Below are 12,649 nucleotides of genomic sequence, written 5' to 3' on the forward strand. Positions count from 1 at the left end.
AAAAAGTTAATATTCAGAAGTTGAAAGCATTTTTTATACACAAACAATGAAATATCAGAAACAAAAACTAGGAAAAAAGTCCCATTTACTATAGCAACAAGAAAAATAAAGTACCTAGGAATAAACTTAACCAAGGAAGTAATAGACCTGTTTTCAGAAAACTATAGAAAACTGAAGAAAGAAATTAAGGAAGATACAAATAAATGGAAGCATATACCATGTCCATGGATTGGCAGAATTAACATCATTATAATGTCCATACTACCCTAAGCAACCTGTAGATTCAATGAAATCCCTATTAAAATACAAATGACATATTTCACAAATCTAGAAAAATATTTCAAAAATTTATATGAAATGAAAAATGTCCCCCAATAGCCTCAGCAATCTTGAGAAAGAAGAACAAAATAAGAGGAGCCACTATACCTGATTTCAAACTATATTACAAGGCCACTGTAATCAAAACAGTCTGATACTGGCATAAGAACAGACATATTGATCAATGGAACAGAATAGAGAGCCCAGAAGTAAGCCCAGGTTTCTATGGTCAATTAATATTTGGCAAATAGGGAAAGAGCATAAAATGGAGTAAAAATAGCCTCTTCAACTAACAGTGTTGGGAGATCTGGACAGGTCCATGTGAAAAAAATTAAACTAGATCACTAACTTATACCATACACTTCAATCAACTCAAAATGGATATAAGACTTAAATGTGAGCCATGACATCATAAAAGTTATAGAGGAAGCATAGGCAGTAAGATTTCAGATATCCCACACAGCAATATTTTTGGTGATATATCTGCTAGGACAAGGAATATAAAGGGAAAAAAAATGAACAAACTGGACTACATTAAGATAAAATACTTCTGCTCAGCTAAGGTAATCATCAGCAAAATGAAAGGGGAACCAACTGTATGGAAAAACATATTTGCCAATGATACATCAGACAAGGATTTTATCTCCAAAATATATAAAGAATTCATATGACAACCCCAAGAAGACAAACAATCCACTTAAAAAATGGGCAAAGAACCTGAACAGGCACTTCTCCAAGGACATACAAAGGACCTATAGTTATATGAAACGATGCTCAACATCAATAGCCATCAGAGAGATGCAAATTAAAACCCCAATGAGATACCACTTTACACAGGTCAGAATGACCATCATTAAAAAATCAACAAACAAGTGCTGACAGGATATGGAGAGAGGGGAATCTTAATGAACTGTTGGTGGGAATGCAGTCTGGTGCACCCACTGTGGAAAACGGTATGGAATTTCCTCAACAAAATAAAAATGGAAGTGCTTTTTGTTCCAGTGATTCCACTGCTGTGAGTATACCCTAAGAATCCTGAAATGCTGATTCAAAAGAACCTATGCATCTCTATGTTCATAGCAGTGCAATATACAATAGTCAAATGTTGGAAACAGCTTCAGTGACCGAGTGAATCAAAAAACTGTGGTACATTTATACAATGGAATACTATGCAGAAGAAAGAAAGAAGGAACTCCTACTTTTTGCAACAACATGAATGGAACTGGAAAGAATTATGCTAAGTAAAATGAGCTAGGTTGCCAAAGACAAATACCATATAACCTCACATATAAGAAGAACTAATGATCAAAACAAATGAGCAAAATACAACCTGTGGCATGGAAACAAAGAACAAAATGACAGTGACCAGAAGGTATGGGAGAGTGTGAGAGTGGAGGAAAGAAGGGGAAGGGTCTAGTCAAGGAACCCATGCACAAGGATAACAGGATGGTGACTGACTGTGGGAATGGTGATGGCTAGGGCAGGGGAGAGCAAGTGCTAAAATTGGGATAACTGTAATAGAACAACAATAAAACAAAATATCCAACACATTAAAACACACACACAAACACAGCTGATATTCATGTGGTATACATATATATGGTCATACTGATTGTTAAAATAGTAACATAACTTTGTCCTAGTAAATAATGAATATTATCTTAAGTGTCTTAAGCACCCCACCCTTCCCTGACTTCCTGTAGGACTCCCAGACTTTCTTATGGTCCAGTGTGCATAAAGCCAATGACTGGCCTAGCTGGGCTTCATGTTGCTCTAACATTATGACACAAATTCTGATTGTTTGGTAGCCTCACAATACAAATTGGTATATATATTTGAACGCAACTTCTGACTTAACCAGAGTAATTGAGGAATGACTATTCACATCACAAAAACTACTCATTTGCCTATAAGATCAGGAAAGAATTCCTTTAAAGGACCTGTACTTAAATGCAGAATATTTCAACAAACTATGTGGACAAATGAGACAATATCCTCATTTTATTATCTATTCTGAGCACCATAGATGTTGGATGAATTATCCAAATAATTGCCTCACTGAAACCTAGCTTTATTTATGAGCCAGTAGTAGAAACACTAAACTGCTCAGTATAAAAATTTAAGTTCAATCTCTAAGTTCGTGTTGATGGATGGGCACTGATCACGATGGTTTAGAATCGTTTCTATAAGGGAAAAGGTTTTTCTTTTTTCCCCATGGTTAAAGCTTCCCTGGGTAATGTTTATAGAACACAAAGGAAAACAGTACTGTTAGTAACATGCATGAGACATTAGAAATAAGTGAACTTACTCTTGTGGTCTTAATTTTATTGCCTGTAGCACACATCCACCCAGAATTATCTGGGAGAGTCTTACATTCTTCTCCTTCGAGACAAGGCTCCATCTCACACCACCATTTCCCAATCACGATGGAGGCTATGCACAAACAGAAAACAAACGTTGGCATTCATTCAAACAACTTGGGCACTGCTGCTGTGTCCCTCTGCAGATGCAAATGCTCATTGAAGCAATGAGGTCCTCTTTAACCTTCTACAACTGGCTAAGAATACTCTGTTTAGAAGAATAAAATTTTAATTTATGTTTCACAATGCAAATATAATTGTTGCCTCATTTCATCAAGCAACATTTTGCCCAAAATCTCCCTGTATGATAAAATCATATGGGCAAGAAAGTCTTACTTATTGGAAGACTTTTTATTTTCTTATTCTTTTGTAAATCGAAATTGTGTACTATTTCTTTCTAGTAAAGGGGACAAATTGCTAAATGCTGTTCAAAATGACTGAGCTATTCTTTTCAGAAAAGTCAGTTTATCCACCCACCATTAAGGTTTATCCCTCAACCTATGGCCTTTGAGAATTTAAAGGCCTACCAAAAGAAAGACTGAATTAACTAAAAGCACAAAAGAAAGTCTGCAAAATAATGAAAGTAATGATAAATAAAAATATCTTACAGTCAAAAGTATACTTGATACAGGTTGTGCTGTGGTTTATTTTTAATATTCTTGATATGATGTGGGTGAAACTTTCTAAAGTTCAGTCCCTGATAAAACACCCCTGTATTCCAGGGTGATATCAAGGTTGACCACAGTAGCAAGCTGGCAATAGATTTAGGGAATGTCTTTACAGAAGACTGTTTTTTGAAAACAAGATTTTATGAAACCAATGATTAGATTCACTCAGTACAGAAAAATTATTTCTGTACAAGCATCAGTCATTTCTGAAGCTTCTCAAGGCATTAGTTTTATATAAATCTTCCTAAGCTTTTTCATTCAAAGTCTTCAAAATGTCTGCCAGAGTTTTTATTGTGATATTTTCTGATTGGTTGTTTTTGCACTAGGCTGGACATCTAGTCCTTTACATCATCACCATTCAACTTCTGATATGGCAAAGATGAGTCTTTGCCATGATACTTTATTCTCATAACAATAAGGACACCAAAGGACACCTGTTAACATTACAGAGAATTAATAAGAAAATGGAATGGAGCACTGGTCAGTGTGGCTCAGTTTGTTGGGGTACATCCCACAAACCAAAAGGTCACCAGTTTGATATCCAGTCAGGGCACAAGCCTGGGTTTCAGGTTTGATCCCCAGTTGGGGCACATAGAAAAGACAGCTAATTGGTGTTTCTTTCTCGCATCAATGTTTCTCTCCCTGTCTCCTTCCCTTCTACTCTTTCTAAAAGAAAAAAGAAAGAAAGAAAGAAAAAGAAAGAAAGAAAGAAAGAAATAAAGAAAGAAAGAAAGAAAGAAAGAAAGAAAGAAAGAAAGAAAGAAAGAAAAGAAAGAAAGAAAAGAAAACAGAGTGGAGAAAACCGCACAGTGATGCATGAGCACATTAAAATTCTCTTTCCATATTGCTTTCATTAAAGGATTAGATTGCTAATTTAGAAGCAGAGTGGTTGAAACACCCAGATATCTATCTACATTCAGGTTTTCCTCCTACAACTTGTTCTACTTTAGTCTTTCCCTCCTTCAGAACCCAGTCATCCTCAATCTTTGAGTAAAAATTGCTATGCAGGATTATATATGCAAAAGTTAAGGCTTTTTTCATAGGTTATTTTGTTTATATTTGATTTATGCTTTATATGTGAATCAGAATAAACCATGTAAAATGCAACTTCATTAGATATGCAAGAAAATATAGGAAGTAAAATCTTCTAAATAGTTTTATCCATATGCAAGTCAATGTGATATTTTCATAAAACAGAGTAATAACAGAAAACACAAATCCTCCACTGGGTACAAAATGACTGTGCAAGTTCTGAGTGTTATACTTTTTAACAGTAGGGCTCTGCACTTGGATAGGGAGTAGGGAAAGATTCTAGTCATGGGTAAAACAGTACAGTACTTATTTATGTTAATTGATAGGTGACAATAATAAATAAGAGAAGTATATATATTTTGACAAGAAAACCATATGTAGTGCTGAAAGGGAACAGCAATAAACCACAAAGCTTTGGGTTACATAAGAGGAAAGTCAGCATTGGCCGTGTTTATCCAGAGCCTGAAATCTGGAGCTCCCTTTTACTAGTGCTCAGTCACAAACAGGCCTACAATATTAGTCTTGCTGTGCCGGGAAAGCCTATCTAACATTTCAGTACTACCGTCCTGCATCTACTTATTGAGAACGGAAACTGTCTGATCTTAGCTCTGAGGGGAACTTGTCTTTTCCAACAGTATTTGAGCATTTCATCAGTCTTCCTTAACAAAAGCATGGAAAAAATGAATGAACAAAAGATAACAGGGGGTCAGCCTATTCACAGAGGATACTGTTCCTTTTTTTCAGGCAGCCTTCTGCCTCATCCAAGCTGGCCTACTTCATTGCAAGGTAACAAAATAGTTCCTTTCTCTTAAGCATGATTACCTTCTAAATGATAATGTAGACAGTCAGAAAAATAATACATCTGAAAAACCACATATCCCCTTTAATTCAAGGTTGTAAAGATCTTATAGCTCATAGGGGAAAATAAAAGGCTTTTTAAAAATAAAAAGATCTCCAGACCTGCCTATACATTCTAAAAATTCCTATTACACTTGCCTCTCTAAATAGGGTTTGATGACTTGACACTGCCTCTGGATTATCAGAATCAGGTTCAGGACTTTTGGCCAAGATGGAAACACTGCATCTCCCTCCACAACTAAAAAGGAATACAACTATCTCAAAACTACAGACAACCAGAAGTTCCAAAAACTTGAGCTGCATAGAAGTCCAACAAAGATATAAAGAAGAAATACTCATCCAGACACTGAGAAGAGGTGGAGCTGAGGTGGACAGGATGCAGTGTGGTGGTGGTGGTAGCAGCAGTGGTGGCAGCAGGCCAGCAGAAAGTGCAGTCACATGTTTTAAGAAGTAGAAATGGACACCTGGGGAGCGCTCCCAGCACCAGACAAGACCACAGGGCTCACAGTTTCAGTGCCAGGGAAAATAAAGCCTCATTGCTTCTAACTATGAAAACCAGTGGGGATTGGGGTGGAGGAAGAAACTGCCGGTCTCTCAGTAGAGGCCACTTGTTTAAAGGGCAACCACAGTCCTAGAACATCTGCAGACCCACCCTCTCTGGGAATGACAGCCAGGGCAACAGCTAGAGAGATGCCAGTCCCATATAGGAAGTGAGAGAAGTGCCTGGAAAAGGGGCAAGTGCTGAGAAAATGGCATTGTTCTCTCTCAGACCCATTCCTCACATACAGCACCACAACGTGGTGAAACATGTTGCTCATACTGACGATTACCTAAGGCTCCACTTCTTAAAATGTAACAAGTGTGTCACTTGTTACACTCTACCTAAGATACAGAGGTAAAAAAACACAGGAGCCTGTCAAGTTGAGGAGACAGAAAAGTATGGCCCAAAAAGGGGAATGAATCAAGGTTCCAATGGGAGAACTAAGTGACAAGAAGATAGCCAGCCTAACAGAGGAAGAGTTCAAAACACTGGCGACAAAAATGCTCACATGCTTGACCGGTATGCTTAAGTATGGGAAACACATAAGGGAAGAAGTGAAGGCTATGCTACATGAAACAAAGGAAAACTACACAAAACCAATGGTAAAGAGAAGAAAGCTTGGGTTCAGATCAATGATTTGGAACATAAAGGAAAAAAAGAAAAAAACAGTCAACTAGTACAGAATGTGGATATAAGAATTGAAAAAAAATGAGGAGAGGCTTAGGAACTGCTGGGAGAACTTTAAACGTGTCAGCATTCGAATTTTAGGGGTGCCAGAAGGAGAAGAGCAAGAGCAAGAAATTGAAAACTTATGTGAGAAGATAATGAAGGAAAACTTCCTAAATTTGGCAAATGAAATAGACATACAAGTCCAGAAAGCACAGAGAGTTCCAAACAAGCTAGACCTAAGGAAAACCACACCAAGACACATCATAATGAAAGTGCTAAAGGTTAAAGATAAGGAGAGAATCTTAAAAGCAGCAAGAGAAAAGCAGAGAGTTACCTACAAAGGGGTGCCTATAAGTCTTTCAGCTGATTTCTCAAAAGAAAATTTGCAGGCATGAAAGGACTGGCAAGAAGTATTAAATGTGATGAAAAGCAAGGACCTAGAGCCAAGATTACTCTATCCAGCAAAGCTATCATTTAGAATGGAAGGGCAGATAAAGTGCTTCCCAGACAAGGTAAAGTTAAAGCAGTTCATCATCACCAAGCCATTATTATATGAAATGTTACAGGGACTTATTTAAGAAAAAGAAGATCAAAACAATAAACACTAAAATGACAACAACACACAACTATCAACTGAATCTAAAAAATAAAATGAAAATTTTACCAAGCAAACCAAAACAGGAACAGAATCGTAGGTATAGGAATCATTCAGAGAGTTATCAGGTGAGAGGGGGAAGGGAGAGAAATGGGGAAATGGTGTAGGAATTCCGAAGCATAATTGGTTGGTACAAAATAGACAGGTGAAGTTAAGAATAATATAGGAAAGGGGAAAACGAAAAAACTTATATGCATGACCCATGGACATGAACTAAGGGGGAGAGATTGCTGGAGGAAAGGGGAGTACTGGGTGGAAGGGGACAAAGGGAAAAAAATTAGGAAAATTGTGACAACATAATCAATAAAATATACTTTAAAAAAAGAAATGAACTAAAAAAAAAAGAATCAATTTCACTCTTGCTTTTGTAAACATGCCATTGCACTGATTTTGTTTCTGGTTTGTGCACTACACTGTTGTCTTCATATATATCTCTTTTTGCTTTATTTTTTAAAGTATATTTTATTAATTATGTTGTTACAGTATCATATTTTTTTCCTCTTTGCTCTCCTCTGCCCAGTACTCCCTTCTCTCCAGCAATCCCACTCCCCTTAATTCATGTCCATGACTCATACATATAAGTTCTTTGGCCTCACCCATTTTTATATTACTCTTAAATTTCCTTTGTCTATTTTGTACCAACCAATTATGCTTCTTAATCTCTACACCATTTCCCCATTTATCCCCTTTCCCCCCTCCCAGCTGATAACCCTCCAAATGATCCCCATACCTATGATTCTGTTCCTATTCTGATTTGCTTAGTTGGATTTTGTTTTTATTTTTTAGATTCAGTTGTTGATAGTTGTGAGTTTGTTGTCATTTTAATGTTCATAATTTTGATTTTTTTTCTTAAGTAAGTCCATTTGACATTTCATATAATAATAGCTTGGTGATGATGAGTTTCCTAAGCTTTACCTTGTCTGGGAAGCAGTTTGTCTGCCCTTCCACTCTAAGTGATAGCTTTGCTGGATAGAGTAATCTTGGCTCTAGGTCCTTGCTTTTCATCACATTTAATACTTCTTGCCAATCCCTTCTTGCCTGCAAATTTTCTTTTGAGAAATCAGCTGAAAGACTTATAGGCACCCCTTTGTAGGTAACTCTCTGCTTTTCTCTTGCTGCTTTTAAGATTCTATTTTTATCTTGAACCTTTGACATTTTAATGATGATGTGTCTTGGTGTGGTCCTCCTTGGGTCTAGCTTGTTTGGGACTCTCTGTGCTTCCTGGACTTGTATGTCTATTTCCTTTGCCAAATTTAGGAAGTTTTCCTTTATTATTTTCTCACATAAGTTTTCAATTTCTTGCTTTTCCTCTTCTCCTTATGGCACTCCTATGGTTGGATGTTGCCACACTTAAAGTTGTCCCAGATGTTCTTAAGCCTCTCCTCATTTTTTAAAATTCTTGTTTCCTCATTCTCTACTGGTTGACTGTTTTTTTCTTCCTTATGTTTCAAGTCATTGATTTGAACCCTGGTGTCCTTCCCTTCACCACTGGTGTTGTGTGGATTTTCCTTTGTTTCATTTAGCATAACTTTCACTTATTTTCTTATGTGTTTGCTATACTTAAGGATATCTGTCAAGTCTGTGAGCATCTTAATGACCAGATTTTTGAACTCTGCGTCTGTTAGGTTGGCCATTCTTCATTTGTTAGGTTGGCTATCTCCTCATTGCTTAGCTTTCCCACTGGAACCTTGATTTGTTCCCCCTTTGGGGCCATATTTTTCTATCTCCTCAACTTGACAGGCTCCTGTGTTTGTTTTCCTCTGTACTTTAGGTAGAGCTGTTGCTCCTGTTACATTGTAGGGGTGGAGCCTTAGGGAGACTTGTTTCACCACATTGTGGCACTGTATGTGGGGGTGCGGTCTGAGAGGGAACAATGCCACTTGCCAAGCACTCGCCCCTTTTCCAGGCACTTCTCCCACTTCCATATGGGACTGGTGCCTCTCTAGCTCTTACCCTGGGTATCATTCCCAGAGTGGATGGGTCTGCGGATTTTCTAAGACAGTGGGATCCCTTTCAATGAGTGGACTCTACTGAGAGACTGGCAGGTTCTGCATCTGCTCCAACATGCACTGATTTGCACAGTCAATGGGGCTTGATTTTCCCTGGTGCTGGGACCATGAGCTTTGTGGTCCAGTGAGAAGGTGGGAATGCTCCCCAGGTGTCCCTCCTGATTTTTTAAAATGTGTAACTGTGCTTTCTGCCAGGCTGCCACTGCTGCCATGACCACACTGCATCCTCTCTGCTCCAGCTCTACCCCTTTGACCTGTCTGGATGAGTATTTCTTCTTTATATCTTTATTTGTTGGACTTCCATGCAGTTTGATTTTCTGGAACTTTTGGTTGTTTCTAGTTTTGAGGCAGTTATTCCTTCTTAGTTGTGGAGGGAGATGTAGTGTGTCTGTCTATGCCTCCATAAGGCCAGATGTCTCTTTATGCTTTAGGTCAAACATTAGTCTTCAATTCTAATAATTTTCATGAACTTGTATTTTATGAAATATATATTTTTTTAATTCACAAAGATAGGATTTAAAAATTACCTCTTCTCCCAAGTTGGAAGCTACCTGAAACCTTCAGATTAATAAAAGAAGGTAAGATTAATGTCATTTAACTATTTTTGTAATATTTTTTCTATGAATACATTTATAATAAGAAAATTTTAAATATTTTATATTTTCATATGTCTTAAATTATAATGGTCAATTTTTGTATGTTTTTTATATATTTCTGTTTGGTACTTTACAAGTATTATATCTATCTTCATAGAAACCCCATAAAGTGGGAATTATTATAAACCCATTTTATAGATGATAAAACTGAAACCAAAGTTTTCTAGCTTACACAGGTAGGAAATGCAGGAATTAACACAAGAATCTAAGCGTGCTTAATCACAGAACCCACATTTTTCATCATTATAATGCCAATTCATTCTAGTTTTGTGTTCAGGATTCAAAGAACTGCAACAAAGCATTTGTTGATTTCTCAGTGAATGAATGAATTCTCACTGGTATTCTAATATAGACAATACATTTCATGTCAACATACTTATGGAAAAGTAATATTGGTACATTTGGTTCCTTATAAAATTAAGTTAACTTAAAAATAACTTGGGCAAGAAGGCAGTTTATGTTACACTTGGTTCTTCCTAGTCTGAGCAACACATGGCTTATTTTAATTAGTTATAGCATTAAAATTCCCACTAGTGACAAAGTTTTGAAGATCTGAGAAGCTTGTGAGGTAGGTGCATAATTTTGTAAAGACTTTTCTCCACTAAGAGAACTGAGTTAATTAAATATCAGCTGCAAAACAAACTGTCTTATCTGTAGTAATTACAAAAAAGGGTCTTAAAGGTCACGTTTAACACTGGGTTTCTGAGATTCATTCAAATACTATGCCATGTTCAGGAAAAGAACTGATCTTTAACTTTTAAAGATGCTCATCTTTCCTTGAGAGATTCTTAAAATCAATAAAGCCACTAATCATCAGTCTTGATTTCACCTTTATACCAGGTCACTTTGCTGTAGAGAAAAAATAATCTGTAAAAGGAGAATCAACCCATCTTTCAAGAATAAATCTTAAGTTTGATAGAAATATTTTTTATTTTATTGTTGTCTGTCACTTTGAGGCATTTTCTTGTGGGAATAGAACAATGTACTAATATACATGGACTTAATAAATACAGCAAAAACACATTATATTGTCCAAAACTGTAATCCCTTTGTGTAATTTCAATAGATAACATTTGAGTCTCAATTTAGCATGTTCTATATTACCTCATTTCAGAGAAGGAAAACTCTGATTCCAAAAAACCTCCTCTGCCTTGCGGCATACCTCTTCATGGGAAAGGCTAGGGGAGTAAACCCCGACAGAAAATCTGGAGCCGGAGTCCCTAAGGCGGTTTGACGTTGTAGTCAACACCGGCAACTCCTGCGGCGCACCTGAAGCCAAGCTGTATTGACTCCGTCTTTCCCTTGGATCCTTCAGCTGCGAAGAGAGGTGGGGTCTGCTGCATGGGCAACAGCAGACCCTCCAAATCACCCTGCCCAGGCTCTGTAGCTTCAGCTTCACTGGAGAGGACACTCCAGCGACATCGCAAGATGTCGATTCAACACGGGAGGAGACAGATAGCGTGTCACTCCCGAGTCGGACTGCACAGCCATTCTCGGCGGTGCAGATAGACTCTTAAGAAGCTACACCATCGTCTCTCGAGACGGACGGCTGCCGACGACGATATTACCTCATTTACAGAGACTGTATAATAATGAACATGACATAGTCCTGTGCTCAGAGCTTGCACTTTAGCTCAGCATATCTCAACATGGGCTCTATTGGCATTGAGGCATGAATTATGGTCAGGGGGCATAAATAAGTGGAGTATTCCTCCAGCTGCAAATCCCTTATTGGCCTCAAAGAGTAGGCTCACAGTGGAGAGTAGGAAGATAAAACCTTAATAAGGTTTGGAAGGCAAGAAACTTGGGCTTTTACCTTTTAACATTTTTATATATTTATTTATTTAGAGTGGTAAGTCACTAAAGAAATGATTCATATTTGGTGAGCAAAGGGAAGATCTGATTATAGGAGTGGATGGGGAAGACGAACTTGGCAGTGATGTGCAAGATGGAAGAAGAAAGAAGCAAGCAGCTGAAAGTAAGCACGATAACATTCAAACAGAGGCAGGATAAGGTCTTGATTTTGGATGCCTTCTCTACAGTAACTCAACCATATTAACTGTAATCCTAGCCACATTGGACTCAATTATTAGCTTATTTACCAAGCAGTGAAGTACTTCCTTAAGGGCAGGAATTACAATGCATTCATTTTTGAATGACAAAGAGTAGACCAAGATTGATTTGCAATTTAAAAAATGAATAAATTAATTAAAATGAAATAAAAAGAAAAAAGCACTGCTTATATCAAAGAATAGTGAGGATTACATGAAAAATGCAGTTGAAGCACTGAGCAGTTTCTGGCTTTAGTAAATGTACAATAAATATTAGCTATCATCATCATTGTTATTGTCATAATCATCATTTTTATTACTCTAAAGAATAAAGTCACTCCAAACAGAAAAGATAATTCTTCACACAGTTAGAGAGTAAACCATTGTTATTTGATATTATGCCAAACTCTCAGCTCATATCTATGACTTATGAGAGTTTGAGCACAAATTAAGTAGCTCAACATATCATTTAATTCACATTCCCAGAAGTAGGTTATAAGTACATCAATAAAGACAAATTTTTAGGCTCACCTTTGTTGCAACCTGTCATGCAATTTAAAACAATAGAACTCCATTAGCAGAGAGGGACAGCTTTCTAGCTTCCCTTTTGCACAGGTTGTTGGAACAGGTGTTATAATGCTCTGTTTCATAAGACCTTCAGTGGCTCTCTGTGTGTTACTATCTTCATGAAAGCAAACAGAAAATTAAGGGCATTGAATATCATTGCCTGCAGTCATTTCAAACTCCCTCTTTCTTGTGAGCTCACATTTAAGGATAGGATTTAATGTAGTGGCATGTGTAATGATTAAGACTCTAAGTTCTTGGGTATGTG

The sequence above is a fragment of the Furipterus horrens genome, unplaced genomic scaffold, assembly GCF_987537825.1.
Source record: "Furipterus horrens unplaced genomic scaffold, mFurHor1.1.pri manual_scaffold_7, whole genome shotgun sequence".
Classification (NCBI taxonomy): domain Eukaryota; kingdom Metazoa; phylum Chordata; class Mammalia; order Chiroptera; family Furipteridae; genus Furipterus; species Furipterus horrens.